The sequence below is a fragment of the Manis javanica genome, chromosome 2, assembly GCF_040802235.1.
Source record: "Manis javanica isolate MJ-LG chromosome 2, MJ_LKY, whole genome shotgun sequence".
NCBI classification, from domain to species: Eukaryota; Metazoa; Chordata; class Mammalia; order Pholidota; family Manidae; genus Manis; species Manis javanica.
Genome location: NC_133157.1, coordinates 205489374 through 205517124, shown reverse-complemented (window position 1 = coordinate 205517124; position 27751 = coordinate 205489374). Strand labels below are relative to the sequence as shown.

Genomic DNA, 27751 nt, shown 5'->3' with positions numbered 1-27751 from the left:
AGACTTGCAAAAAGCACTCGGTTTTCTTTTGTCTCAGGGGTGCTGGTTGTGGGGACCTGCTTGCAGGTTTTGCTTTTCCGTTTCTCTAATATCCAGCACCCCGTGCACCTTGTGTCTGCGCTCCGGGTGCGGATTTCTAGAGCTGGTTGTTTAGCAGTCCTGGGCTTTCACTCCCTCCCTGTTCTGACTCCTTTCTTCCCACCGGGTTCTGGGGTGGGGGAGCATTCCATTCCCACCTGGCCGCAGCTTGTATCTTACTCCCTTCATGTGATGTTGAGTTCTCACAGATGTTGATGTATCCTGGCTGTTGTACTGTATCCACTGATGTCTCTTTTAGGAATAGTTGTATTTATTGTATTTTCATAAATATATATGTTTTTGGGAGGAAGTTTCCACTGAACTACTCACGCCACCATCTTTCTGTGATCTCTCTTGTACTTTTTAGATATCAGAATATCAGCATTGAAAGGATTCTGGAAGTTTCCAAATCCAACCCATCTTTTTATTGCTAAGAAAACTGAGCCTCAGAGGGGTGAAATTACCTGCTCATCTAGTGGCAGAGCCAGGAAGAGAATGCATGGGTCTCTTCTCATCCGATGCCCTTTCACAAATCATCATTTCCTTTAGAAGGATTAATTAAGAGTTCTGTTTCTCTGGTAGGTTGCTTATAAAACAAACAAATCACAGGCATGTAATTAAATAAGTACTCAAACCCTTTCAATGAAATTTGTTGTTTAAATAATTGGAAAGAGAAAAATGAGATTTGCATGAAATTTTCTGTTTCTATGCTTCAGAGGACTTTGGACGTTGGCTTCTGGGGGTCAGGAACCCTGCACCACTCCCGTGCTTAGGCCTTTGTGCATCTTGAGGAGCAAGGCCCCGCCCCAGGATAACCTTGTATGAATGCCTCTTCTCAACAGTCCTCCTAGTTTACTTCTTGGAATACCAGTTTCAGGGCCCATGCTCTCATCCTGTGTGGTTTAAATCATTTACAGATGTGCTGCCAAGCTTCTTCATTGTGTGTAAAATTTATTTTTGCTTCAGTTGCACATCATACTGTTGGGGAGATCTCTGAGCTAAGCGAATGGTGTGATTTCCTGCAGAGTGAGGCCAACTGGCTGCAAAGAGGTGTGATGTGATGTCAAGGCATTTCAAGGAAGACTTTCTTGGAATAGGTGCAACTTGGTTTTGGGAGTTTGTAAGAAAGCAGGATCAGGGTAGAGACAAGTTTAAGTCAACCTTCAGCTCCACTGAGCAACACTGAGTGAGCCATGAATTTCTGACTGTCCTATGGAGAGACCTTGTTACCCACTAGACCTGCCTATGCACATTGCCTATGTTATTGATTTCAAGTGCTGCCCCAAATTCCATAATATGGAAGTGAACAAAAATATCCGAGAGCCATAGTCCTAAGCAGGACATGGAAAAAGTGTTCCTTGGTGACATAATTTTGTGTAATACTGGGTTTGAACAAAGTTCAAACTGATTCCTCACTGCAGGATTTCTCAGTGTCTTAATATGTTAATATGTATACTGTATATGTATATATGTGTATTATATGAATATGTATATATATGATGTACTAATATGTATAAACATATATAGTGGCTCCCCGAGAGCAGGTTTAGAGTGCAGCACTTATCCTTCCTTCTTGGTCACAGAGCCATGTTTTTCTTTCCAAGAACATATGTGGGATCAGGGTTCTGAGAAAACACTTCAGCAGATATTGCTCCAGAAGGAATTCACCTTCTCTACTTTGTCTGAGCAAAATCCAAAGGCTGTTACACAAAGTGTTAATCCAAAGACTGACCCTTTGTGCTCCCTGGTGCAGAACTCAGCCACTCACCCAGACACAACTCTACTAAAGGTGCTTTCTGAATCTGCCTGAGAAGATTCAAAGGTCTACTCTCTCCCCTTGAGGAGGAGATGGGGCCACCTACTGCCAAGGGAAAGACAAGAGCTCATACACTGTACCTGAGTGTTGGAACTTCTTCTTTAGACTTGGCTTCTTGAGCCAGATACTCTTGTAAATCCCTTTTGTTTACAAGGCTGTTTCCAAGATGTAGCTGCCAGGCTGCCCCTGCACAGGACACACTGTGAGTTGGAATTCATTTCTCTCCATCTCACTGTGTACCATGAAGAGCCTTCATATTTTGGCCTGAACATTATGGGGTGAAGCTAAACCTTCAGGCAGCATGTCATTAGCCTGAGCAAGTTAATAGCTTGGAATGTCTTTCCAGTTTTTTGGATTCATTTTGTTCACATTGGTAAAATGAGGAGGTCAGAGTAAGTGCAAAAAAGCCCCACTCAGAAACATTCACTGATCTGCCCCAAGCTGGACGCTGTGCTTTGGCAATGCATCAGTGGATAAAATAGAGCGTTTTTTTAAATAGATGCATGATAATAAGTTATAATACAGCATGCTATTTGCAGAAAGTACTCCAGAAAGAAAGGAGGAAGTGATGAATTCTCTCTGGATGATCTTTAAGATCCCTTCCAGCCCTGGTATATTTAGCTATTAGGCCTTCAGGCTCTTTTCTTCTTGTTGCAGCTGGCCCAGAACCTTCTGATTTTTGAAACAGCAGAGGACATTCAGTATTGCTGTCTTTGGGTGGTAGGTGACTGTCAGCTGATCTCCTCTTGACTGGACTTCATCAGGCATAGACCTTGACTCAGCCTAGCCCAGCAGGCTCTCCTGTCCCACTCTCCTGAGCAGGGGTGGATGCTGTTCCTGAACACAGGTCTCCATAGGTGTTTGGCTAGAGTGGAGTAGGTACTGTGTGCATGGCATTCATTTTCTGGAGCCAGCATCTGAGCATGAGAGGAAGAGGATGCGTCCCTCCTGGGAACCTTAGGCTCCCAGTGCGTCTCAATGCCCCAAAGAAAATGACTAAAATTCTTCACCCAGTGTCCTAAATCTTCCCGACTGCATCCAGGGCACACTTCTGCTTTATCCCCTTGTCCTCTTCACCTCCTTCTAACATTTGGAGATGCACCTTCTCCTTCCCTATTCCCATTTCCTTTCTCCTTCTCTTTTTCCTCCTTCTCACCTTCCATGTTCCAAGTACCATTTGCTGAGGATGATTTCAGCAATAATGAAATCACCAGTACTAGTGAGTGCTGGCTATAGTTTCAGACAGAAAAGTCAGAGCACAAGTTCTGATAACCCCCAGCTGACCAGGGTGTGAAGAAGGGCTTGGGCTCTGGGAGCCTTTTGGCCCTTCTAGTATTCTCCAGAAAGCTTCCACCATTCCTCCTCCCTGAACAAAAAAACCGTATTCCACCAGGGACAAAAATACCCGGAAGCAGCATTGTTAGTAGCTATAGCCACAGGCCACCCACCCTTTGCCCTTCCTCAGCTTCACATCCCCAGGGACACTATAGAAAACAAAGCGTTGTGACTGGACAGAGCCAAGGGTGGCTTGGCGCAAGGCAGCCTGGAAACCTGGAATGGGGAGTCCAGGAATGGGGGGGCGGCCTAGTCCACCAGATGGAAGCGCCTCAGCTATGGGTGAGGAAGAGTGCTCCCTCTCATTTTGTCTGGGTGCCGTCAGAAACCAGGTCTCCCAGCCTCCAACCTGAGCTCACTGTCCCATTCCACCTCACCTGCATCAGGAAACCCCTCCTGTGCATCTTACTGAGAGGTCTGAGGCCATCAACCATTTTCCCATAACAGGATTGTCAGCCACTGTTCTCCTCCCCTCTCCGTCTTGCCTTCCCTCCTCCACAGATGTATCCCTTCCACTATACTGATCTTATTTATCCCCTTTTCCTTCCTGGAGTTCCCTTTAGGGCTTCTGCAGTACCCCCAATGTCTTTCTTCTCTGGCTTCTTCTCCTCCACCTGACATACAGGCAAAGAATAGCCTTGTGCTGGCCCCACTTTTCACCCTACTCCTTTGCAAATTTCCCCTGGGCCACCACTCTGTGACTTAACCTGCCTTTTTATGGGTGTGGGTAAAATTGCAGTATTTCCAGAATCTCTCGCCTGGCCTTCATGCATCTCTATAGCAATCGGTGTTTCCAAGGGGTGGACAGAAGTAGTCCATCTCCATGTCAATAGGTGATTACAAGGGCAAGCGAGGGCCTATCTGGACCAGTGAGGTTGAGTGGGGTCCCTTTTTTCTGCAGCCAGGTAGCAAGAGACATGGGTGAGCAGACATGGACAACTGCTTATATGCAATAAATAGGGTTTCTCCCACTTTACGTCTCCCTTTGACTGATATCAGCTTGAAAGGTAATTTGCCCCCGGCTAGGAACATATTTTCCCTCCGAGTTGGAATGGGTAAACAATAACCTCCCAAAAGCCTCTTTTCATTTTTTATTCCATTCAACTCCTTCAGGGCATTATTTAATATAAATTCTTATTATAAAAAAATACCAAAAAATAAAACCTCTTGTTGTAAAGAATTCAAACACTGAAGAAGTATGTAGAGTAGGAAGTGAAACATCACCCCCACCCACCCACCCCGCCATTCCCTAAAGGCAGGTAACTGCTCTAAACAGTTTGGTAAAAATTCCTCTGGACTGTTACTTATGAATTTACAGATTTGGCATCACTTCAACCTATCCTTTTGTAACTGGCATTTTATTTAAAAAAAAATTTTTTATTAAGGTATGATTGATACACACTCTTATGAAGGTTTCACATGAAAAAACAATGTGGTTACTACATTACCCATATTATCAAGTCCCCCCCACCCAAACCCCAATGCAGTCACTGTCCATCAGTGTAGCAAGATGCCACAGATCCTGTAACTGGCATTTTCATGTAACACTATGCTACTAATGTTTTTCCATGTTAAGTATATACATATGTATATTATTTTTAAAAATGCCCAAACAGTGTTTCATTATATGGCTATGTCATAGTTTATTAAATCAGTCTTCTGCTGGATACTGAGGTTGTTTCTAGTTGTTTATTTACTTATGCATTTGTATATTCATTCATGCACATGTTCATTTCCATTACAAACAATGCTGTGTGATGAATCCCCTGTACACACGTCTTTGCATACTTGTGCTCAGAGTACAGGACATTGCCGATCACTTTAGTTTTTGGCACTTCTTGGATCCCTAGCTTCTGCCTTGCTTCTCCTCTGTCACAGCAAACCACTCTACCCTGAATACACAATGCACATTCATCCCTTCTTGCTTCAGTCCAGTGTCTTTTCCGAAAAGACTATTTCCAACTTCCCCTTCTTGCCCAAGTCTTTGCCCAAGGCTTTCCTGGACCAGCCTTCCCTAACAGCTTCCATTTATGTGGTGCTTACCATGTACTAGGCCATGTGCTGGAGCAGACATTATGTCATTCCACCTGTAATGGTGGGAGGAGGAGTGGACTACATTACTGTCAGCATTTAAAAGTGACAAAAACGGAAGCTCAGAAAATGAAGGAACTTGTCCATGTCACTCATCAAAGGAAGAGCCAGGATTTAATCTCCAGCCTCTTCTACTGTATAATCCATGAATTCACATGACCACTGTGTCACACTGTGCCTTGGGCTCTGGTATTCATAGGGTCTCTGGCATGCGCCTTGTACAGCATGTACTGAATTGAATTACGGTAACTTACTCAGAAGTTTTCTCCCCTTCACTAGACCAAGCACTCCCCGAGGGCAGACCCTGTGTCTCTGCCTTCTGCATTTCCCATACTGACTACAGAACCTGTCATATTGTAGGTGTTGATAGGTGCTGATAGGGATTTGAATGAATGACCTTGTGTTTACTGAACCGTAGTACCTCCTGAGCCAGGTCAACAAACTTCAGCACTCAGTAGTACGTGCTGAGATTGGTGTTTATTTTCTGCAAATTCATGAAAATAAAATACCCTCTTCCCGGGGCTCTAATTAACTAAATCATAAGAAGTTCTTTAGACTGGCAGGCAGTAGAACTTAATGTGTAAGAAACAGGCTCTTAAGTAAGATGACCCATGTTCTGATACCAGTTCTGTATCCATTGAGCAAGTTATTTTATTTTCATAATCCTGTTACCCAACTAGTAAAAAGGAGCTAATGACAGTTGCTTGTTAATTGGGTTATGATGACGATTAAAGGAGGATGTTGATCTAAACACTGGGTACAGTGCCTGGCACACAGGAGGTGCTCAATAAGTGTCAGTTGCACTATTGTCACTAACATCAGCACTAGTCCTTGTCAGTGTTGGTTCAAAGTGGAATAGCTCAAGCTTTCATTTCCCTTCTTGCTGTTCAAAGCTTTGATGAGGATGACTTTTTTCCTAGATTTTCAATTTCCACAAACAATTCTCCTTTCCTTGAGTTGTGAAAGAAACATTTGTGGAGTGCTTTCTGTTTACCAACGTCCTTCCTGGTTGGTCTGTCACCTGAGTGGGAGAGTCTCTAGTAGGAGGGTCAACCTGGCCCCACTAACAGCTCAGGGGAACATAACATTTTCTTGCTTTTTGGTTTTGAGAACATTACTTGATTCTCTGGAAAATACACCTTTTTTTCTTTTAAAATTTCAAAGATTTGTTTTAAACATTTCTCATGAAGGCTTTTTACCTGGATTCATGAAGGGATGGTTAGGGAGTTTCTAGAGTTTCATAGAGGTGCCTATGCTTTCTTTGTTCTTTGGAAAAAAAGCTTTCCTGTATCAGCAGCTCCTGAAGGTGACTTTAGGAACCAGCATGTGTTTTGTTGTGATTCTGTGCATGGTTCCTACCTACATCCAAGTATCAGCTTTTCAGAGGGTTTTTTTTGTGTCTGTGTGCTTCACTGGGTCTTTCAAAGGACTATATTTGGGAAGTACCCCACCTCTGGCAATCGAAAACAGACAAAAAGAAAAACTTCCCACCCCAAACTCAAATCCCAACAAGAGCAAATGACTCAGTACAAGCAAGCTTTCCAGATTTAATATATAGGTTATTCAATTCCCGAACTGTATGTTTTCAGAAAACCATGCTTACCATGTTAATTACATTACTTCAAAAGGGGGAAATTCCTTAGTAATGCTGCTCAGCTTCGAAACTTGGGATTGTTTTACCTTGTACCTTATGCACACTACAGTGTCCCCGCTCCAGGCAACATATCTGTTCAGGAAACCAGCTTCAGAGTTGCAGAACAGCATGAAAGGGGACAAACTTACTTCTCTTTTGTGGAGGATGTAGGCGTGGCTTCAGGTTATGCAAGCACGTGGCTGCAGGCACCAGGACTGTGCAGTCTGGGACAGGCCTCCTGGGCTGCCAAGAGCTCCTAGCAGCTAGCTCAGTTAGCTGGCTTCTTCTCACACCTGGGGATCCACTAAGTGCTTCTTTGTCAGATGCTCTCTTATCCGAATTGTCCAGGCCACCTTACTAAGGTCAACTGAGATTGTGAGCCAAATAGCGCAAACCCTCACCTTCAGCTCACGTTGTGACCTTGGAAAAGCCCCCTTTCTCTCTGAGCCTCGGTTAGGTAAGGAGCTTCACCAGAGTGTTTCTGAGCTGCCACTCAGCTCTGATAGTCTGGGATTCCAGAGTCCATTCCCCAGCCAGGCCAGTAACCTAGTTGTGAAGGACAGTGAGAGTGGGCCATTGTTCAGAATTCATGGGTGGGGTGGGAGCGGCGCCTTGAGATAAAATTGACTGAGGATTGGAGTAACCTGTTTACCCAAAACTCTGGCGAGGAGTGCCTGAAGCCTGCCACTCCTCTGGCATCGCTGCGGAGACATATAGAATGCACTTATATCAGCGAGCATCAGGCTCATGAACTTGACACTTCACCGTCTGAACACCTCAAAAGATAAAAATTGCACAAGATGTGGAGCCCAGATGATCTGCTTATCAAATCAGCATTTCAACTCTGTTTCTCTTAGGAGCTCCTGACTGAGGTCGCACCCTCTGCTGCCATTTCAAAAGACTTTTTAATATGGTTTTCTCCTTGAGTGATTTTGTCCTCAAGAGGGACTGTGGGAGGACACAAGGGGATTTCAAAAACTTAGTACAGAACTAATTCTGTTCCCTAATGATTTTGAAAGCCTGTGCAATTAGGAAGGCGGTGACAGGGAGGCTGGGGCTGGGAGTCAGGAGACGTGGGTGGCAGTCGTGGCTTTGCTGTTACCTGGCTGGGCAGTCTCGTGCAAGTTGCTTCATCTCTCTGGGACTTGGTGTCCTCATAAAGCAACTTCTCTTGATGGTCTCTTCCTGTCCTGGCACACCACACCTCAGCTCCAAAGACAGAAGAGTCCCATCTCAGGCATAGACCAGGGCAGAACTATCCAACCATTTTTGCTTGTCCATTTCCTCCCTGGTGTAGAGACATATCTCTGGCTTTGGGTTTATAGTCCCTTCCCAAGCCCCTCCTCTTTGAAGGCCTTTGGGTTATAGTCAAGAAAGTAGGGGAGCTGCATGGACATTTGCAGCTTGGAAGGGGCTTGGAGGAGAATCACTGAGCTATTTCAAGAATGCCCCTTGCCCCAGTTGTCTGGTAGGAGGCACTTGGCCTGTTTGGGCAGCAACATTTCATAAAAGTTAAGAGGCGTGGCCTCAGAGGCAGCCATCTCTTCTTTCACACCCCAGCCTTGCCAATCATTTCAATTCATTATTCAGCAAATATTTATCAAGTACCTTTTTGTGCCAGGCACTGCCACCAGGTTACTTTGCATACATTAGTGCACTTAATCCTCACCTGTGAAGCAGATACTGACTTTATCCACACTTCATGGATGAGGAAACTGAAACTTGGGAAGGTGACAGGATTTATCCAAGTTCACAGAGTGAACAACCTGGGGCTTGTGGCAAGTGGCCAGCCTGGGGTTTGGGTCCAGGGCCAGTGACTCCACAACGATGACCCTCAGCTGCTACACTCTGCCTTCTCCCAAACCTTCTCCTACTTAATCCTCATTTAAGTCCACATTTGCTTTGCTGCAAAGCTTCCAGAAAAGCCTCTGCAACCTTGCCAGCCCACATCACAGATTAATGAGTGCATCCACTTCTGGAGGAGGAGGGTGGGGACAGACACCAGATGGAGGCATGGGAAAGGCCCTGAAGTAGGTGAGAGTCCAACAGCTCAGCTTCTAGACCTGTCTGACCTGAGGCATTTCCACTCTCCGAACTTTACCACCCTTGATTTCCTCATGGGACACTGTAAGCATCGGTTGAGAGCGGGCTGTGGAAGGACTTGATAAATCAGAAAGTGATGAAAGTTGACTCATTATTATTTGGTAAAAACTCTGTTGTCACTCACCACACTAGATAGTTAGACTGCACATTCCCTTAAGAATCTGGAACTACAGCATCTCATGTCTGAGCCCTGTGGTCCCCCAGCAAAGCGGCACGAGGAGGCAGGTTTTGCTCTCGAACATCCTGTGTTCCCTGCCTGACTCACTCAGCAATGCCACGTTCCCAGATGGGCGGCATCACACAGCTGTCTCTGTGACATGTGGTGGGCCCAGAGAGGCTGTATGTGACATTCCTAAACAGTCAGGCATGAGGAGAGAGAAAAAGGGAGCATATTTGTAAACAGACAGCCTGAGGGTTTCGGGGAGCTGGACGAGATGGTGCTCTTTTCACACTTGATTTGGAGCCTGTGCGGTGTGGCTGTCTGGTGACAGTGGGGCTCACTGCCTTCTGGGAGGCATGCCTTATCACCTGCCCGAGGGCTACCTGGCCCCAGGGCTACCTGGCCCCAGGGCTGGGCGCTCTCAGACCTCCGATTCTGGAAGGGCTGGGTAGGGAACTCTCCTGCTGACTTTACCACTCAGCCCTTTCAGGAATGAGAGGAGATGGTAGCTGGAGTGGCTGCCTGCAGGGGGGCACGGCAGCTCTGTGCCACTTTTCACCAGGTTTTGATGCCTGTGTATTTTTCTCTCTCCTCTTGCCCAGCTGTGCTTAGGGTGGTACAGGAAGTGGATTTTACATGTTTTGAGACTTTGTCCACTTTGGGGCCCAAGCAGGAGAGAGGAGAGTAGACTCACTGGTGGGGCTTGGGACAAGAGCATATCTCTTTACTTTAAGTACGAAGGATGCCAGGAAACAAGTCAAAGATTTTCTGAAGCACCGGCTGCCTCTGGCAAGGCAGAGGGCATGGTGGGGCATGCTGGCTCTCCCAGGGGACCCCTCTCCTGTCGGGGGAACAGGAGTGTGGGGCCACATGAACATCCCTCCTGCCTAACAATTAGCAATTCATCAGCTGCTGGAAAATCCCCTGCTTAGCCTACCAGATAGGCAGCATAGTCCTGTAATTAAGGAGGCAATCCAGAGGATGCTGAAAGAAAATGTCATCAAGGGAAAGGCCTGCAGGGCTAGCTGGTGACCTGGGCTCCAGTCCCAGTCCTGCCACTGGCCTCTGTGTGAACTTGGCCAGGTCACTTGCCCTCTCTGGGACTGTATTTTGTGAAAGAGGGTGAGGCAATGATTACTATGGCCCCTTCCAGCTAGGCTGAACAAGCATTTCCGTTTGCCCAGGATGGTCCTGGCTGTACCACTGACCGGCTCATACCGGGGAGTCCCTGCCTCCCACGGAGCTGTCCCCTTTGGACTGCTCTTTTCTTCCCCTCTCCCTCTGGGCTCTCAGTCCTTCCTCTCTGTGCTGGAGCCTCATCTTTGGGTTTGATGACCGCGGGGATAATTCCTTGTGCTGAAATGGTGGGGGCAGAGATGATACTATAAACATGAAATGCTCTCTGCGGCAGAGTCCCTGGCGCCCCAGAATGGACGGGGCCATAAACCCCAGGCTGTTCTGGTGGCCCCCTGCCCCCAGCGGTGGGCAGCCCCACGTTGAAACTGGGCTTCAGTCCCCAGCTCTGTGGTAATTCCACCTCTTTCTGCAGTCATGCTGGTGACGTCAGGACCAGACCTGAGAGATTACCCAGCTTCGCAGCCCGCAGGTGGTGACTCGCCGGTTCACCGTCACATTGTTCTCAGCCCAGTTCTCACAGCCTTTAAGGGTGAGAGTTTAAAGACTCTGCTGACGAAACGCAGGAGTAATTTCTCCCCAGATGGGCTGCCAGTTGCTTTTTCATTTAGCGAGGAGCCTCTACAACGTTTGGGGTGGAGGACTTTTAAAGTTCCAAGTGATGGCTACTATACATGTGTCAGAGGGCAGAGGAAAGCAAACTCTCATGGCTTCGGGCTCTCATTCACCTCTGCCCCCGCGGAGCCCACTTCATGTGACTTCCAGGCCTCTCGGTTCCTCCTTCAGGGTGTCCTTGCATGTCCATGCTGTCGATGTTGCAGGTCGAGCGCCGTCCCTTCCACCAGGCACCGTGTTAAAGGTGAAGCAGCAGTTGGATATGGTGATGCTGCGGCGAGGCAGGGCAGACCCATGTGACAGCGGCTGGTCTGGATGTGGCCGTGTGCTCTGACACCTCTGAGTGCCGTGGCAGCGTAAAGTAGGGTGATTCATTGTCCCTGGGGTGACATCTAGGCTGGGCCTGGAATTGCAGGTGGATCGTGTGTGGGAGGAAGTCAGGCACGGAAAAAGCACACGGTGCACACAAAGGCATGAGCTTTCTCCCACTCCCTCTGACTGACCACCTTAGTCACACACTGTGGGTGGCGCTGTGGGTGGCACTGGGTCAAGGGCTACTGGGCCAGAGCCCCAGGCAGGTAGTCAGCCCTGGAGACTGCCAGGACCAGGGAACTTTGCACACTCAGGAGCCTGCCTCCTATTTCCCAGAGCAAATGGAGGTCCCAGAAATGCGCGTCCTTCCTTTCCTTTCAATTCCTCAGAATACTGTCTCCTCCCGTGTGGAAGGACCAGCTCTGACCCCATCCTCATGCACCAGGCCCTTCTCCAGTCTGTCACCAGCCATTGCTGATCCCTTCCTTGCCTTTGGGGCTCTGCTCCTTTTTTCCGAGCTCCACACCTACCACCGTGATTCGGATCCCAGTCATCTTCCCCACCGGGTGGGTTCCAACAGTCTCCTCATTTAATCTGTGATTCAGGCCTCTCTGGGGAAGCGAACAAGTTCTTTTCCAGATGCATGTCTCCCACCCACACTGGGACACAAAGCCAGTGTCCTTACAAAACCAGGCCACGTCTACAAACGAGTATAATAAAATTAGCATCTTGAACACCTCCAGAACCTGGGTTCGGCATATGACCCTCTGTTCCGGAAGTGGTTCCCGTCAGTACCGCTCTTCAAGTCCGAGCAAGTCTCGCTTTTCCCCCCTGCAGATGAGTTTTGGACAGAAACGCCTGCCGTGCGGGGGCGTAGCCACGCAGCCGCAGTCCCTCCGGTGCGGTTCACGTGCCGGCAGCGGCGCGGCGGCGGCGGGTGACGCGGCGGCTCCCCCCTCCTGGACCTGTCGTGGCCCGGCCTGGGACTCCGAGCATCAGCAGCGAGGTAAGTGCCTTGGTCCGGGGGCCTTTTCGGGCCTCGGAACGGCCCCTCTGCGTCCCTCCGGCGGGCGCGTAGTCTGGCGCGGAGCGAAGGCGGGAAGCGCGGCTGCGGGCGGGTGTCCCCGGGCGCGCAGGGCGGCGGCGGAAACGCCCCCCTCGGTCTGCAGGCGGCCGCAGTGAGGGGCGTGTGTCTGGCCCCGCGGCCCCGTGGGTTTCTGTGTGTGCGGCTTTGAGGAGATGATTCAGTCTCCGCATTCGGTGCCCTTGTCTGTACACGAAGATCGTGGTACTTTCCTCCCAAGGTCGTGAGAGCTGTGTTGACCGGAGTCCGTGAGGCGCGCGGTGCCAACAGTTAATAAACTGCCATTGCGCGTTACCTGCCTTTCCTGGCCGCCGGAAGGGGAGGGTGGCATTGAGACCCGTGGGGTATTGCTGACACAGGGCTGCTCTTGCATGGGGCCGTATCGTTTATAACTGTGTGTTCGTTGCCGCATGACCTTTCCCCATTCACACCGAAATTTTAAGAGAAAGCTGTTTTATGCGTGCTGTATCCAGTTCTCTTCCTCATTCGTAAATCCAGCCCTAAATCAGGCATTTGCTCTCATTACCTCCACCATAACGTATCAATATCGGTAGGCTGCCCTTTCTGCGCCCATCGTCTTCCCAGTTTCCGCTTCTCTTCAAGGGAGTCATAAGTCATCTGAAGACCTAAAGTAATCTGGGAAAGCAAGGGTCGAATGAGGATCTCACAGCTACAGCAAAGGAAGTTTTTTGTTGTCTTTATTCAGTGGGTATCAAGGTGTCTGCCCATGAGTAAATCACTGTTCATACTTCATGTAGTTGTGTATGACACACTTTCAGTAGTCAGGCAAGCCACACTCAGATAGGAAAGGGTAAGAAACACCCAACTATGGTACAGAATAATGCCCAGAGCAAAATGAGGTGAGTGATATTTGTTCTTGGTTTTTAAGGATCTTACACAGGAATCACAGTTGGTGATTAGGGAAGGGGAAGAGGGCATTCCAGGCAGAGGGACTGGAATAAGCAGGGAAGAGGTGGCAGTAGGAAGCCTCTTGGAAGGTATAGGGATAGATAACTTCACTGATGGGAACTTGTGGGTGAAGTAGGAAATAAAACTGAAATATGTTATTCCTTTGCTGCTAGGTTTTAAGCTAGATTTCATTTTAAATATATTGAAAAGGGAAACTGTGAGGGCATTTAGTATATATTCATAAGCATACATTAAGCTTGTGCTAGTTTCAGAAAACATTTGGTGGGCTTTTACCGTTAGATTACCTGTGAGGTAGTCTGAGACCTTACCTGGAATGATATCCCTGGGAATTCATGGAAAATACTAATGAGCTTCCTGTTAAGTTCTGAAATTACTCTGAGAGTAGGAGTGATAGTCATTTACCACTCTTGATTTAAGGCTCTTTCTTCTTGCACTTAGTTTCCAGGCCCCTTTAGAACAGTTAAAATTTGACCTTCAGGGAGTCTTGACTAATTCTCCTCAGTCTGGGCGAAGTGTCTGTTCTGTGTGCAACCAGAGTGCTTTCTACTTTGGAAACACTTGTACCTGTTTCTCTGTTTTGTGTATATGTCTCTGCCCTACAACGTAGGTGCTCTGTAAATGTTTACTGGATGTCTGAATGAACTATACACATCCTACACTGAAGCAAATTTTTTATGTTCTAGTCTGAAGGTGGGGGGAAAAAAGACAGAAAAAAGTGGAGAGGAGGGAAGGTGTTGAAATTGAAAATAAATGAAAGAAAACCTACAAAGGGAAAAAAATATGGATACATCTACAGAAAAACTGAAGAACATGCCAAGGAAAAAAATAGTACAACCAATTAGAAAAAAGAAATACAGCAAATATGACATAAACAGCTAATGTCATTAGTATAAAATTGCTCATGAAAATTAAAGAGAATGTGTCATAGAAAATTGGCAAAAGAATTAACCTCAAGGGAAAAAATGTATCTGAAAGAGTTCAAATTCACTATTATCTTTCAGATCTCTGCATTACTGTTTACTCAGCACCCTCATCCTAGTCTAGGTTGTATCTCCCACCAACTCCCAGCTATTTTCCTTGACTCTTCACTACCTCTAATGTGATCTCTTTAGTGCAGCTGGAGTGCTGTCTTCAAAACATTAATCTGATCATGTGACCTCCCCACCCCTTTCTTGAAACCTAGGTGGTACCTCCGTTGGTTTTGGTAAAGAGCAGTCTAAATAAGGCCAGTCTCTCCCCTTGTGTCAGATATACCACATCCTCCTCAGTCTCTGTTCTTCAGCTGCGCTGGCCTTCCTCCACTGTCTAGCACAGCACTCTGTAGATCCTTTACACATGGTGTTCCTTTTACCTGAAGCTCTTTTTCCTCTCATTATTACATTTCATACTTACACTTTACTTTTCACTTTTTCAGGGAAACCTTTCTTGACTTTCATTTACCCTTTTTATAAGCTCTTGTTGCACCATTTATTTAGCACTTCTGGTCATTGCTCTGTGTGTGTGTGCGCGTGAGAGAGATTTCTTATGCCCTCCGCCTGGTAGTAAATTTTTGCTTACTGATCATATCCTCAGTGCTTATCTGTTAAATGAAAACTTGAGGCATTATTTTTATGATCCTTGATAGCTCAGTTTTCTTCCTACTGCAAGCTTCCCTAGGAGAGTACTAGCTCTTGGAATCATTGTTTCCTAAGAGCCCTTGGGGCTTTGTTGCAGGCTAAATTAAAATGCACGGCAGAGTCAGTGCATCACCAGAGGAGGCCGGCCAGTTGGCTGGCTGGCAGACAGCCGACTGAGGGTCGGTTCACAGCAGAGTTTACCTTTACGTTTGCTCTCAGCTTTGTAGATCGGACACGTGTTATCAGTGTCACCCCACAAGTATAGGTCATTCTCTCAAGCAAGTTCACATTGACCATAAGCTTATAGAAGTCTATGTACATGAGAAAGCTGGTTTATTAAGAAATACATGTAATATACATAGGAGCGCTCACCTTGTAAAACACATTATTTTTCTTTCCTTTGACCTACATTAGCTGCTTGGCATGTAGAACCACAGAAAGGGTTTTGTTTTATTGCATGATTCAGCGTTTAGTTATGACACATCTGTCCCTGTTATTGAGTTATTCCAGTACAAATGGGATTTCTTAAGTCTCTGAGCAGGGGAACTCTTTTTGGAATCTCCTTGAGTTAGACACTGCTAGCTTTGCTCTTTGTGGTAGCCTTTTTGTGTCATTGCCTACTGAAGAGGTGATGCAGGTTACATTACCAGGCTGAGGGCTTCCGCACGGCTGGGTTCTCAGTGACGCCTCCCTTCCGGCACCAGTGCTGTGCGCTCCTGTGTGCAAGTCCTCACTCCTCCTCCTGCTCTCGTAGATTATATTAAATGCGTTCTTTTGCTGTTTGGAGGGCTCAGTTTGGGATTGTCAGTCTTAGTGATGACCTACAAATTTGACCTTCAGTTTCTGTCTTCGTGTTTTTTCCTGTCGTTTCTCTTTCATTTTATTTCTTCTCTGTCAGCACATAGGATTTCCATTATTATGCCACTGTTTTCTCCCGCTCACTTTATTTCTCTTTCCTTCCTCCCCCCCCCATCACAATCATACTTTTTCACGTTTCTAACAGTGATAGTTAATGTGTGCTTTTGGTTGAAGAATCAAAAAAAAAAAACATTGGTCTTTCAACAGTGCATGGCCTTCTGATGATTTTGGGTGTTTTAGGCCTGTTTGTTGGCTTTTGGGTTATCTGTCAACCAGCTTCATAGTAGGTGTAAATTCATTGTCAACTTTTTAAATCCTAACTGAAAGGCTATTGATAGCTAGCTAGCTGTCAGTGGAACAAAAATGTAAATGCTCGGAAGAAACTAAGTGTTTGAGATGAGTAGGTGGGAGAAAAATAAAACTAACTCCATTTTTACATAAAGTGAATATACTTATGTTTTTTTAATATACTGAGCTTTTCACATTTTCTTACTGCCTACACACTGGTACTGTAAAAGTCAGTATACTGAAGGAAAAGCACTAAAGTCAGTATACATACTGAAATAAAAAGGCTAGGAAAGCATTTTTTGGCATCAGCATGAAACTTAGTGCATGAAACATTCCCTTTGCTTTTAAGAATTCCCTGATGCCGTACTGGCAACCACAGAACTTCTTACATTGGAATTTTAAAATTGGAGTCTAGTTCTCCTGTGATTGGAATGCAGTACAACTGAGGACCAACTCTGCGATTTATTAGTTAAGTTTGTTTTACAGTGGTTAGCAAATGCTGTATAGTTACCTCATGCACCAGCAGGGCATAGCACTTAGAAACATTTGCTAATAAATTTTAATGCATAATTTATCACTTGTTATTAATTACTGTATGAATGATATAATTTTCAAAAAATGTGTCATAAATCCCTATTATGTTGCTTATAAAATATAGCAATTCTTTTTTACTTAAACCTAGTCTAAATGACTTCATTGATACACATATTTTATTAATTGAGATACCTACAATAAAATGCACAACTCTTAGTGTACAGCTTGAGGAATTTTGACATGTGTATATATTCATGTCACTGGCACTGAGATCAAGATATCAGACATTCTAACTAATTTTTTCCCCTTTCGTCTATTTCACCCATCCCCCCATCTCCTTCCCTGTGGCAACCATCAGTCTATTCTCTGTGTTTATGGATCTGTTTTTGTTTTGTTTGTCCATTTGTTTTGTTTTTAGGTTCCACATACAGTATTTGTCTTTGTCTTATTTCACTTAGCTTAATCTCCTCTAGGTCCATCTATGTTGCAAATGGTGAGATTTCATTCATTTTTATGACTGAGTAATACTCCATTATGTACATATGTACCTCATATTCCTTATCCATTTGTCTGGTGATGGACACTTACATTGCTTTCATATTTTGGCTATTGTAAATGATACTGCCGTGAAACATAGGGGTGCATATATTTTTTTGAATGAGTGATTTTGTTTTCTTCAGGTTAAATTCCCACAAGTGGAATTACTAGATTGTATGACATTTTTCATTTTTTGTGAAACCTCCATACTGCTTCCCATGGTGGCTGCACTAACTTACATTCTCATCAACAATTTAGAAGAGTTCCCTTTCTCCACATCCTCTCCAATTCCTATTTCTTGTGTTCTTGATATTAGTAGCCAGTCTGACTGGTGTGAAGTATCTCATTGTGATTTTGATATGCATTTTCTTGATGATTAGTGATGTTGAGTATCTTTTCATGTCTGTTGGCCATCTATATGCCTTCTTAGGAAAAATGTCTACATGGTGCACACTTTTTAATTGGATTACTTGTTATTTTTCTGGAGTTGAGTTGTATGAGTTTTTTTTATATATTTTGTTTATTAGCCCCGTATTGGATATATAATTTGCAGATACATTCTCCCATACAGTAGGCTGCCTTTGCATTTTGTTGGTGGTTTCCTTTGCTGTGCAGAAGCTTTTTAGTTTGAAGTAGTCCCACTTGTTTATTTTTGTTTTTGGTTCCCTTGCCTGGGGAAGACACATCCCTCCATAAATCACTAATATGAATGTTCAAGAGCTTTCTGCCTGTTTTCTTCTAGTTCTATAAAAGCTATGTTTTATAGTTTCACGTTTTATATTTAGGTGTTTAATCCATTTTGAGTTTATTTTTGGATGTGGTGTAAGACAATGGTCCGGTTTCATTCTTTTGCATGTAGCTATCCAATTTTCCTAACATTTACTGAAGAGACTCTTTAGAGTGTGATTTTTTTCTAAATGGATCTAACTTTGAAACAAATTCTAAAGAGGTTAACATATCTAGTGGGAAAGAAACCTGATTACTGTGCATTCTGTTAGTATATACTCTGCACTTCAAACAGTGAATGAACACATGAGTATTGCAAACTCTCTGGTTGTTGATTTAACAAATATTGAACAATTGCTATGTCATCCTGTGTTAGGTGGTAAGATTCAGTGTTGAGTAAAACCAGATACTTGACCTTCATGGAATTTAAAACCTACTGGAAGGAAGACACATTAAACCTAATCAGATTAAAAGTAAAATTAAACTAAATTAAACTAAAACTAATAGTCATGATAAGTTCTAGCAGCACTCTAAGTGCTCATAAATGGAATGTTTTACCTTCTCCAGGTGGCCAGAAAATATTTCCCTGAGAAATGACAGTTGAGCCAACATCAGAGGGATAAGATGTTTACAAGCTAACTTGGGGAGAAAGAGCATTCATACCAGAGAATATTATTGCAAGTGTAAAGACTTGGAGGTAGATGTGATCCTGGTGAGTATGAAGGAATAAAAAAGGCCTGTGTGACCATCCTAAGAGCAATTGGAAACCACTGGGGAGAGTTAAGTAAAAGTGTGACATTGGATCTGTATGTTAAATAATGTATTATGACTGAATTGTGGATAACTGGGGAGGGACAAATGTGAGTTGGAAATAATTTTAAACATACCCAAGAGGAAATACCAGGTAGGCAGTTGCAGTTGTGTATTTAGATCTGGACTAAAAGAGAGATCTCAGACAAAGGTAGACATTTTTTAGTCATCTTTGGTTAGGTGACAAATTAAAACAATATATATATGTACATCTTTAGGGTTCAAAAGTGAAGGGACCCCACCAGTAAGATGGCAAACTTCCGGCTTCTCCTCGGGGTCCTCAGTTCCTGCTGGCACCACCTGAAGCCCAATCACCTCTCGCTCCCCTCCCAATCCCAGCACCTAGCCAACAGCCACCAGCCCCGTAGAAGTGACACCTCAATCAATTCATACCCCTTCCTATATAACCCAGCACCTTTTCCTAATAAAGCGGAACTCTCTGGTGAATTGCTGCTATGTGTCGCTCCTTTCCTTTCATTGGTGCTGAAACCCGGGAGATGGGACACCCCAACTGGGCCCCGTCTTCCCGCCGACACCAGTAGCAGCTTGCCCTCATCCTCTTTTTCCGGCGCTGGCTCATCACACTCACCACTCCTCTCTGGCCTTTAGGTAAGTTTTCCCCCCGGAGTGGGCCACTCTTCCCCGAGCTATCGCAGTGCCATTGACCGTGATCGTCCGGCAAGGCCCTGACGCTCGGGGATGAGGAGGGAACTCTCCTCGCCTCAGGCCTTCACGGCTGCGGCGGACCCTCAGGCCCCTCCTCCGACAGCCATAAATCCCCACCTCAGGCCTTCACAGCTGCGGCGGACTCTCAGGCCGCCCCCCCTCCAACAGCCATAAACGAGGTGACTCATTTGCGGATGAGAACGCTCCCTTTCCCCGCCCCCTCCTCCTTCTGTTACGTCCTCCGAAATCTGTTCTGCCTGCTGAAAACGCCTAGCGCTAGGTACCTCGTGACTCCGGCACTCTGCCTTCTTAGGGAAGTCTGGGTGATGACCCACACTTCCCAAGAAATTCCGACTCGTATATGAGTTTCCACAGACCACCAAGGATCATCGGGGATGCCCTTTGTCTCCTTGTAGTCTGCTTCCAGTCCGAGGATCTCCGTTCATCCTCCCCTGTTTGTCTCCTTCTCTGTCCTTTAGCCATGGGAGCCTCCTCATCCCTCCCTGAAAGTTCACCTCTTGAATGCCTGCTTAAGCATCTGGCTACCCTCTCCCTGACGCCTGATATAAAACCAAAACTTCTCCGTAAATATTGCTCCCAAGATTGGCCGACATACCCCCTAGACAATAACAACCAATGGCCCGCAGGGGGAACTCTTGATCCTAACATCACTCGCGATCTTTTTAACTACTGCCAGCGCCTGAAAAAATGGAAGGAGATTCCCTATATCGAAGCTTTCCGCCTCCTCCTCCCCCCGTCCCCTCCCAAGTTCTCCTAGCCTGGAAGCCGCCGCCCCCGCAGAAGCCTCCCATTCACTCCCTTCCCCTTCTTCTCCTACAACAGCCCTTCTCCCTTCCTCCCCAACCATCTCCTCCCCCATCTCACCTCCTCCACCTTCATTCCCTGCAGATTAAGCCTGAGCATTTCAGCCCCCCCTTTAACTAGGTCCCAAGGGCCTCCTCCTTCTTTGCCCTCATCACCTGTTTCTCCCCTGTTAGGGACCGCCTTTGTCTTCTCACTTGTTTGTAGGGAGAATGAGAAAGCACCTTCCCCCATGTCTGAACGCAGCATGGGAAAGCACAAGCTAGAGAACAACCGGTGCAGTCCTTAGAAGTTATCTGTCCACAAAAACATATCTTGTCCTTGAAGACGAGCCAAGACTCCTCACTCTGAAAATAGGGAGACCTTTAAGATGTGTAGAAACACCACCCCTGCTTCTAGCTATGCCCTTCCCCCGCTTGCAGATGTGGCAGGAATGGAGAACAAAGAACATTCTGTTTACACATTCCATAAGCAATTAACTGGAGCCCTGCTGTAGCTCAGTTAGTAGAGCATGGGACTTTTAACCTCAGAGTCATGAGTTCAAGCCCAACTAGAGCGGCACAGGCAAGCAGCTGGGCTGCAGGCTGGCAACACGTGCGTCTGATTCTATCTTTCTTTATTTTCTTTGCCCCCCTTCCGCACTTCAGGACCTGCTCGACTAGTCTAGAGGTCTAGCCGCGCCTCTCCCCCACAGACTGAGCCAGAACCCTTCAGTCCCCCTCAGGCTCAGTCCCGAGAGCCTCCCAAAATTATCGCCCCCCTCCGGGAAGTAGCAGGATCTGAAGGCATCGTGCGTGTTCAAATCCCTTTCTCCTTAGGAGATTTAGCCCAACTAGAGAAACGCCTAAGTTCCTTTTCCACTGATCCCATGACATACATCAGGGAGTTTCAATGGACCCTCCAGTCTTACAGCCTCACACATTATGACATTTTCATGCTCCTGGCCAATACTCTCCTCCCTGAAGAGCGTAGACGAGTTTGGGACTTCGCCCAAACGCACGCTACCGAAACCCACAGGACTGACCCCACCTATTCCCCTGGCCTCACTGCTGTCCCCGAACAAGACCCACACTGAGATTATAACACCGCCGTAGGTCTCTGCTCTCGAGATATTTTTGCCTCCTTCTTAATAGCAGGTCTGAAAAAGGCAGCTCGTGAAATAGTCAATTTTCAAAAACTCCAAGACATAATTCAAAAGAGAGACGAAACTCCCTCCGAGTTCTTAGACAGACTCACTCAAGCCCTATTATTACAGTATACCAGCCTAGACCCAGAAACACCTGAAGGAAGACATGTCCTTATGACATACTTCCTAGCTCAAAGCTACCCCGACATTAAAGCTAAACTCAAAAAGTTAGAACAGGGCCCCACTACCCCACAGACTGAGATCCTAACAGTGGCCTTTAAAGTCTTCCATAACCGGGAGGAGGAGAAAGAACGCCGTAAACAAAAGGCTGATCAGGCCAATTTCCAGATGTTGGCCCAGCTGATAAAACCACAACCTGTGCGCCCCTCTACAAATAAGCCCCACCCAGGAGCTTGTTTCAAGTGTGGAAAAGAGGGACATTAGTCAAGGGCGTGCCCCTCCCCCAGATCTCCTACCACCCCATGCCCCAGATGCCACAAAAAGGGCCACTGGGGGTCTGATTGCCCAACCACCCGAAGGGGAGGCTGGATAAACAACCCCCATCCTAAGCCCGCCATAGTGGGGCTGGCAGAAGAAGATTGACGGGGCCCGGGGGCTTCTCGCCCGACCATTTCCATCACCAAACAGGAGCCCAGGGTTACTTTAACAGGAGACAGTCGCCCCATCTCCTTCCTCCTAGATACAGGAGCCACCTTCTCAGTCTTGCGAGAATACCGGGGCCCTACCATGCCAGCCATTACTCCTATAGTCGGGGTAGGAGGTAAACAGATTTTCCCATTAAAACCTCCCCCCCTTTTATGCACAATCCTAGACAATCCCATACCCTTTTCCCACTCCTTCCTGGTTATGCCCCAGTGTCCTATCCCTTTACTAGGACGAGACATCCTTTCCCTCCTCCACGTTTCCATAACTATATCCACTCCCACAGCCCCCAGTACTCCTTTTCTGGTGGCCCTCATAGCCGACGACCCCCCTCTACCCAATGAAAGCTCCGGTTCCGCCCTCACACAACCTGTAAATCCCAAAGTTTGGGACATTACAAGCCCCTCCGTGGCCCTATATCCCCCTGCCTCTATCAAATTCGTGACCCCTCTCAGTATATCTGTCAGGCCCAATACCCCCTAACCACTTCAGCCCTCATAGGCCTCCAACCCATCATTCAAGATCTCTTAAACAAAAATTACCTCAGACCCACTCACTCCCCATTTAATACCCGCATATTAGCTGTTAAAAAAACCAACGGATCTTTCCGCCTTGTCCAAGACCTTCGCCTCATCAGCATAGCCGTTGTCCCTATCCATCCCTTAGTTCCAAATCCATACAGCCTTTTATCACAGATCCCTGCCTCGGTCCTAGATGTCAAGGACCCATTTTTCTATCCCTCTAGACCCCTGCTCCCAAGATTTTTTCATCTTCACCTGGACAGACCCATACACAAGACATTCTGAACAACTCACTTGGACAGTTTTGCCACAAAGTTTCCGAGATAGTCCCCATATTTTTAGACAGGTCCTAGCTCAGGACCTCAAACAGTTTCATCATGATCACCCTGAGTCCACTTTATTACAATACAGACAATCTTCTACTCCGCAGTCCCTCGTGGGAACAGTCTCAACTTGACACTGCCTCCCTACTTAACCTTCTAGCTTCCAGAAGTTACTGAGTATCCCCCGTCAAAGCTCAAATCTCTTCCCCTCCTGTCACTTACCTCAGATTCCTTCTATCTCAACAAAGAAAGTCCATTACCTTAGACAGAAAATGGCTCCTCTCTGACCTGCCCGTTCCCAAAACCAAGACAGAAATCCTTTCCTTTCTAGGCCTGGCTAGATATTTTAGAGCGTAGATCCCTAACTTCTCCCTGTTGGCAAGACCCCTATACGACCTCAGCAAGAGCCCCCCTAAAAAACCATTATCCTCCTCACCCCGACACTCCTTCATTAATCTCTGTCAAGCCCTTGTAGAAGCCCCAGCTCTCCATCTTCCTAATTTGTCGAAGCCCTTCTCATTATACATTCATGAGAGGTCCAGTCAAGCTCTAGGAGTCCTAGGCCAATATTATGGCCCATCCTTTGCCCCAGTAGCTTATCTCTCCAAGCAATTAGACCCCACAGTTCGGAGATGGGCCCCCTGCCTACGAGCATTAGCCACTAGACAGCTCTTGCAGAAGGCAGCTCATAAACTGACATTCAGGGCGCCCCTTACCATTCTGTCCCCACATCACCTAAAAGATCTCTTAACCTACAAAAGTTTATAGACTCTCCCTCCCTCCAGACTCCTGACCTTACTGTCCTCTTTCCTCCAAAATCCTTTTCACCCCCTTTGCCATCCATACCCAAATCATGACTTTTTCCTCCTTTACTGCTCTCTTGCTTTTTTCCTCATTCTTATTGTCTTCCCCGCCACCCCAGCCTCCTTTGTATGGCGATTCAAAGTCAGACAGACTTACACACAGCATCAAACAAAAGTTACTGCCCTCATTGCCACACCAGACTGCCCTCTGAAAAGCTGCTCTGAGCCTTTATACCTCCACTTTCCTCCCTCCACTGAAGTGTTCACTAGCAGCTACCCTTATTCTCCCTACCTCTGCTTCCTCTATGACCAAAAACAAGCCTATTGCAGGCGATGGCCAGACACCTACAGGAGATGGCCCTACTGGTCTTGCGCCATTCACTACATGAGTAACTTCCAGTACCCACAGTATTCCCAGATCTCTCAAGTTGCATCAGATAGCAGACATTCCGAAAAAGTCATTATCCAAACTCTTGACGGCACCTCTTCATCTTCTTATCCCCGCCCCTCTTCCCATTTCTCCTACTCTTCATTACAGCTCATTCAGGACACCACCATCTTTCTCAACCACACCCTTAACACCGCCAATTGTTTCTTGTGCACATCACTACAGCGCCCACTGCTGGCCGCCTTGCCCCTTAATATTTCCAACTACTCCTTCCATGCAGAAAGACAACCCCTCTGCCCCCTGGCAGACATACCCCTATGGGAACCAGAATATGCAGATAATCTCACCATCCACCACTGTGTAGGCCCAACTCCACCCCGCTCCAGCGCACTTCACTGCCTCTCTATCTACACCCCTACCTCCGGCTCTAAGACTTTTATGCAACCGGGACACTTCTTTTAGTGTAATGGCAGTCTTTTCAACTCACTGCCTCCCAACTCCAATATACCCTGCATTCTCGTCACCCTAATCCCACAGCTTACACTTGACAGCATGGCAGAATTTCTTGAGCTCCAACCTCCCTTGCCCTCGTGCACAAAAAGGGCTGCTTTCCTTCCCATCATGGTCGGTATCTCTTTGATCACCTCAGCCATTGGGGCAGGGTTTTTGGGAGGAGCCTTGGGTCACTCTCTATGGGCAGTTAGAGATCTCAACGCCAAACTTGAGGGAGCCCTGACATCCACTGCCGATTCCCTAGCCTCTCTCCAAAGACAAGTCACTTCGCTAGCTAAGGTCACCCTTCAAAACCGGCAGGCCCTAGATTTGCTTACAGCCGAGAAGGGCGGCACCTGCGTCTTCCTCCAGGAAGAGTGCTGCTATTACATCAACGAATCCGGCATTGTAGAAACTGACATTACCAAACTCACTGACCTTGCCTCCAGTCTCCACTCTGCTTCCAATTCCAACCCATTCTCGTCAATACTAACAAACCCCCTCCTCACCTGGCTCTGGCCCATCGCAGGCCCCATAATAATCATTCTTCTCGCCTGTCTCTTCTTACCCTGTATAATAAAGTTCATCAAATCCCAAGTCGGAAAAATCTCTAATCAAGCTTTCAACCAGTTTTTACTCAGGAACTACCAGCTTCTGGCCACAGAAGATCCCTCACCCTCATGTGACCTCCTCACCACATGCTGAGATGGACCCCTCTCTCCACTGGAAACTGTTCCTGGAAACATTGGCCGCAGATGCCTGGCTCCTGACACCCATATCCTCTTAGCACCATTAGAATCAACAGGTCCTCAACCTGTAGTCATAAAAAACCTTCATTGATATCCAACCTGAATAAGTCCACATCTACTCATCCTTACTGTGGGGAATCCTATCAACCCTTTCCTCCCAATCCTCAAACCCTCACTCCCTTCTATGCCCCTGTTCAGCAAGAAGCAGTCAGAGAAAAAGCAATGTCCACAACCCCATAGAGGAGAAAGGGGGGAATGAAGGGACCCCACCAGTAAGATGGCAAACTTCCGGCTTCTCTTCGGGGTCCTCAGTTCCCGCCGGTGCCACCTGAAGCCCAATCACCTCTCTCTCCCCTCCCAATCCCAGCACCTAGCCAACAGCCACCAGCCCCGTAGAAGTGACACCTCAATCAATTCATACCCCTTCCTATATAACCCAGCACCTTTCCCTAATAAAGCGGAACTCTCCGGTGAATTGCTGTTATGTGTCGCTCTTTTCCTTTCAAAAAGTATATTGTGAAAAGAAGAGTTGGTCTTGAACTCATGACTGATTAGAGGTCTGTGAGCCTTAGAAAACTGAGATAGAGTGTGTAGAGAGGAAGGAGGAAAACCAGGGGAGTGATCTGTTCTGGAAACCAAGTACCGAGCGTTTCAAGGAGGAGGAGGCAGTCAGCAGTGTCCAACGCTGCTGAGATGGTTAAGTAAATGAAGTCTGAAAAATTCCTGTTGAATTTTGTGATGGTTTGAAGTGGACCATTGGGAAGGGAAACTGGAATTATGTGGGATGCGTGAAATAGTTTGAACTCTTTAAAAGCTTAGCTCTGAGGCAGTTGAAGAGAGAGGGTGCTCCTAGTAAACTTTGTAGTGTGGATGTTTTGTGTCTTTAGTGAAAATGATCCTGGCATGATTAAAAATCACTGGGAAACATCCATTTAAAGAGATTGACAATGCTAGAGGAAAGGAATAGTCTATAGAAAGGGTTCTAGGAAGGCAGAAAAGGATGGGCTCCCAAAATACATTTAGGAGACTAACCTGACGTGTAGGGGTATTTCTTATAACTTTATTTATTAATAGAGGATGAGGATGCAAGTAAATTTGTATTTGTGGTAATAAAAAATGATGGTTTCCATCTGATATTTATTTTCTCCATGAAATTGAAAAAAAGAGGAAGAAGGTCAGATGTTTTAGGAAAGCATGCAAAGGTTTAAAATAGTCGTTGTAGAGTGTATTGACCAAGAAAGTACAGTAGAGTTGCTAGGAAGTGTAGAGGCCAGTCAAGGTTAGCCCTGGGGGGTTTATTGTAGAATTTCAAGTATTTCCTGCCTCCTGGAGTGCTGTGAAAAAAGACTTGGAATGTTGTTTTCATCCAGGATTAGCCAGAGGGAGTTTAAGGTATTGGCAAGTGTTGATTGTGTACCCAAACTGGATAAAAGGAAAATTAAAAGGCCTAACCATTTGAGAGAAGATGAAAGGGGTTAGTGAACTGGTGGTTTCAGTGAAGTGACAGACCGTTGTGGTGGATGAAGTTGAATAAGCAAGCTGATGGAAGTTGTGCTCTCATTGTGGAGTATTTGAATTCATGATTTTAAAAATGGAGTAGTTATTAGTGATGACAAGGGCTACAGTGTGACCATGGAATTGTGGGTGGCTGAGATGGAAAAAATTAGGTCATTAGAAAAGAGGAAGTCAAGAAGTGAGGATGTAATATCAGATGGGTTATTCAAGTGGACATCTACCTCACCCAGAATGATGGCAAAACTTAGGATGGAGAGAAATTGTGAATTGGTTGCCAATATCTTTAGTGGATAAGGGATGAATGATACTAATAGGAGATAAGAGCTGTTAAGGCTAAATTCAAGAGCCTTGAAGAAACAGGATGAGGTTGATAATACTATTTTGGTGAGAAGAATTTGAGGGCTTGTGTGTGCCAGGCTCTCTTGCAAGGCACAGAAAACACTGTGTAAATACTGCAAGGCCCTGTCCTCTGAGAGGAGCTCAGACTATAGAAGAAGCAGCCTAACATGTGCAGTTAGTGACAGTACAGTGAGATCCTACCTTCAGAGTATGGTGGGAACCTCAAGGAAGAACAGGTTATGTTTAGCTGAAGAAACCATGGAAGGTTTCACAGGAGAGATTATATCTGAACTGAAGTTTATGTAGTTTCTCAAGTGGAGAAGGAGAAGGACATTACAGGAAGAATTATAAGATGTACGGCTCCTAACAATGACAGACGAACATAAACTCAAAGTGATAGCATCCATTCTTGTAGTAAGCACTGTCGTAATACAGAGTTCTTTATCATTATAATATCTCCATGTCTTTGGCCATAGTTCTGTTTTTTTGTTCTGGGTTCAACATTGTTCTCTGATGGGATGATTGAAAGCATGTATCTGGTGTGTGTATGTCCTTGTGTCTTTGGTGTTTCTTTTAAAGTTATGCTTGAAATAATATATTACCAAAAATAAATGCGGAGGTGCTTTATAAATAAATACAATACAATTCTTTGACATAATTTGCTATTGTTGTTACAAACACTCC

At 46.1% G+C, this 27751-nt stretch overlaps 1 protein-coding gene across 4 annotated transcripts in view; it reads left to right on the top strand.

The window, feature by feature from the left end:
• The first annotated feature begins 11927 nt into the window (after positions 1 to 11927).
• The window catches only part of LOC118969742 (uncharacterized), a 203064-nt gene continuing 187240 nt past the window's right edge, over positions 11928 to 27751 (top strand). For 2 of the 4 annotated variants that reach the window (XM_073230053.1, XM_073230052.1), the window contains exons 1-2: positions 11932 to 12283; positions 18418 to 18562. The gene's annotated coding sequence lies outside the window, so the exon portion shown is untranslated. Of the gene's footprint in view, positions 12284 to 18417; positions 18563 to 27751 lie in introns of all 4 variants that reach the window. The other 2 variants (XM_073230051.1, XM_073230054.1) reach the window with 2 other exon arrangements.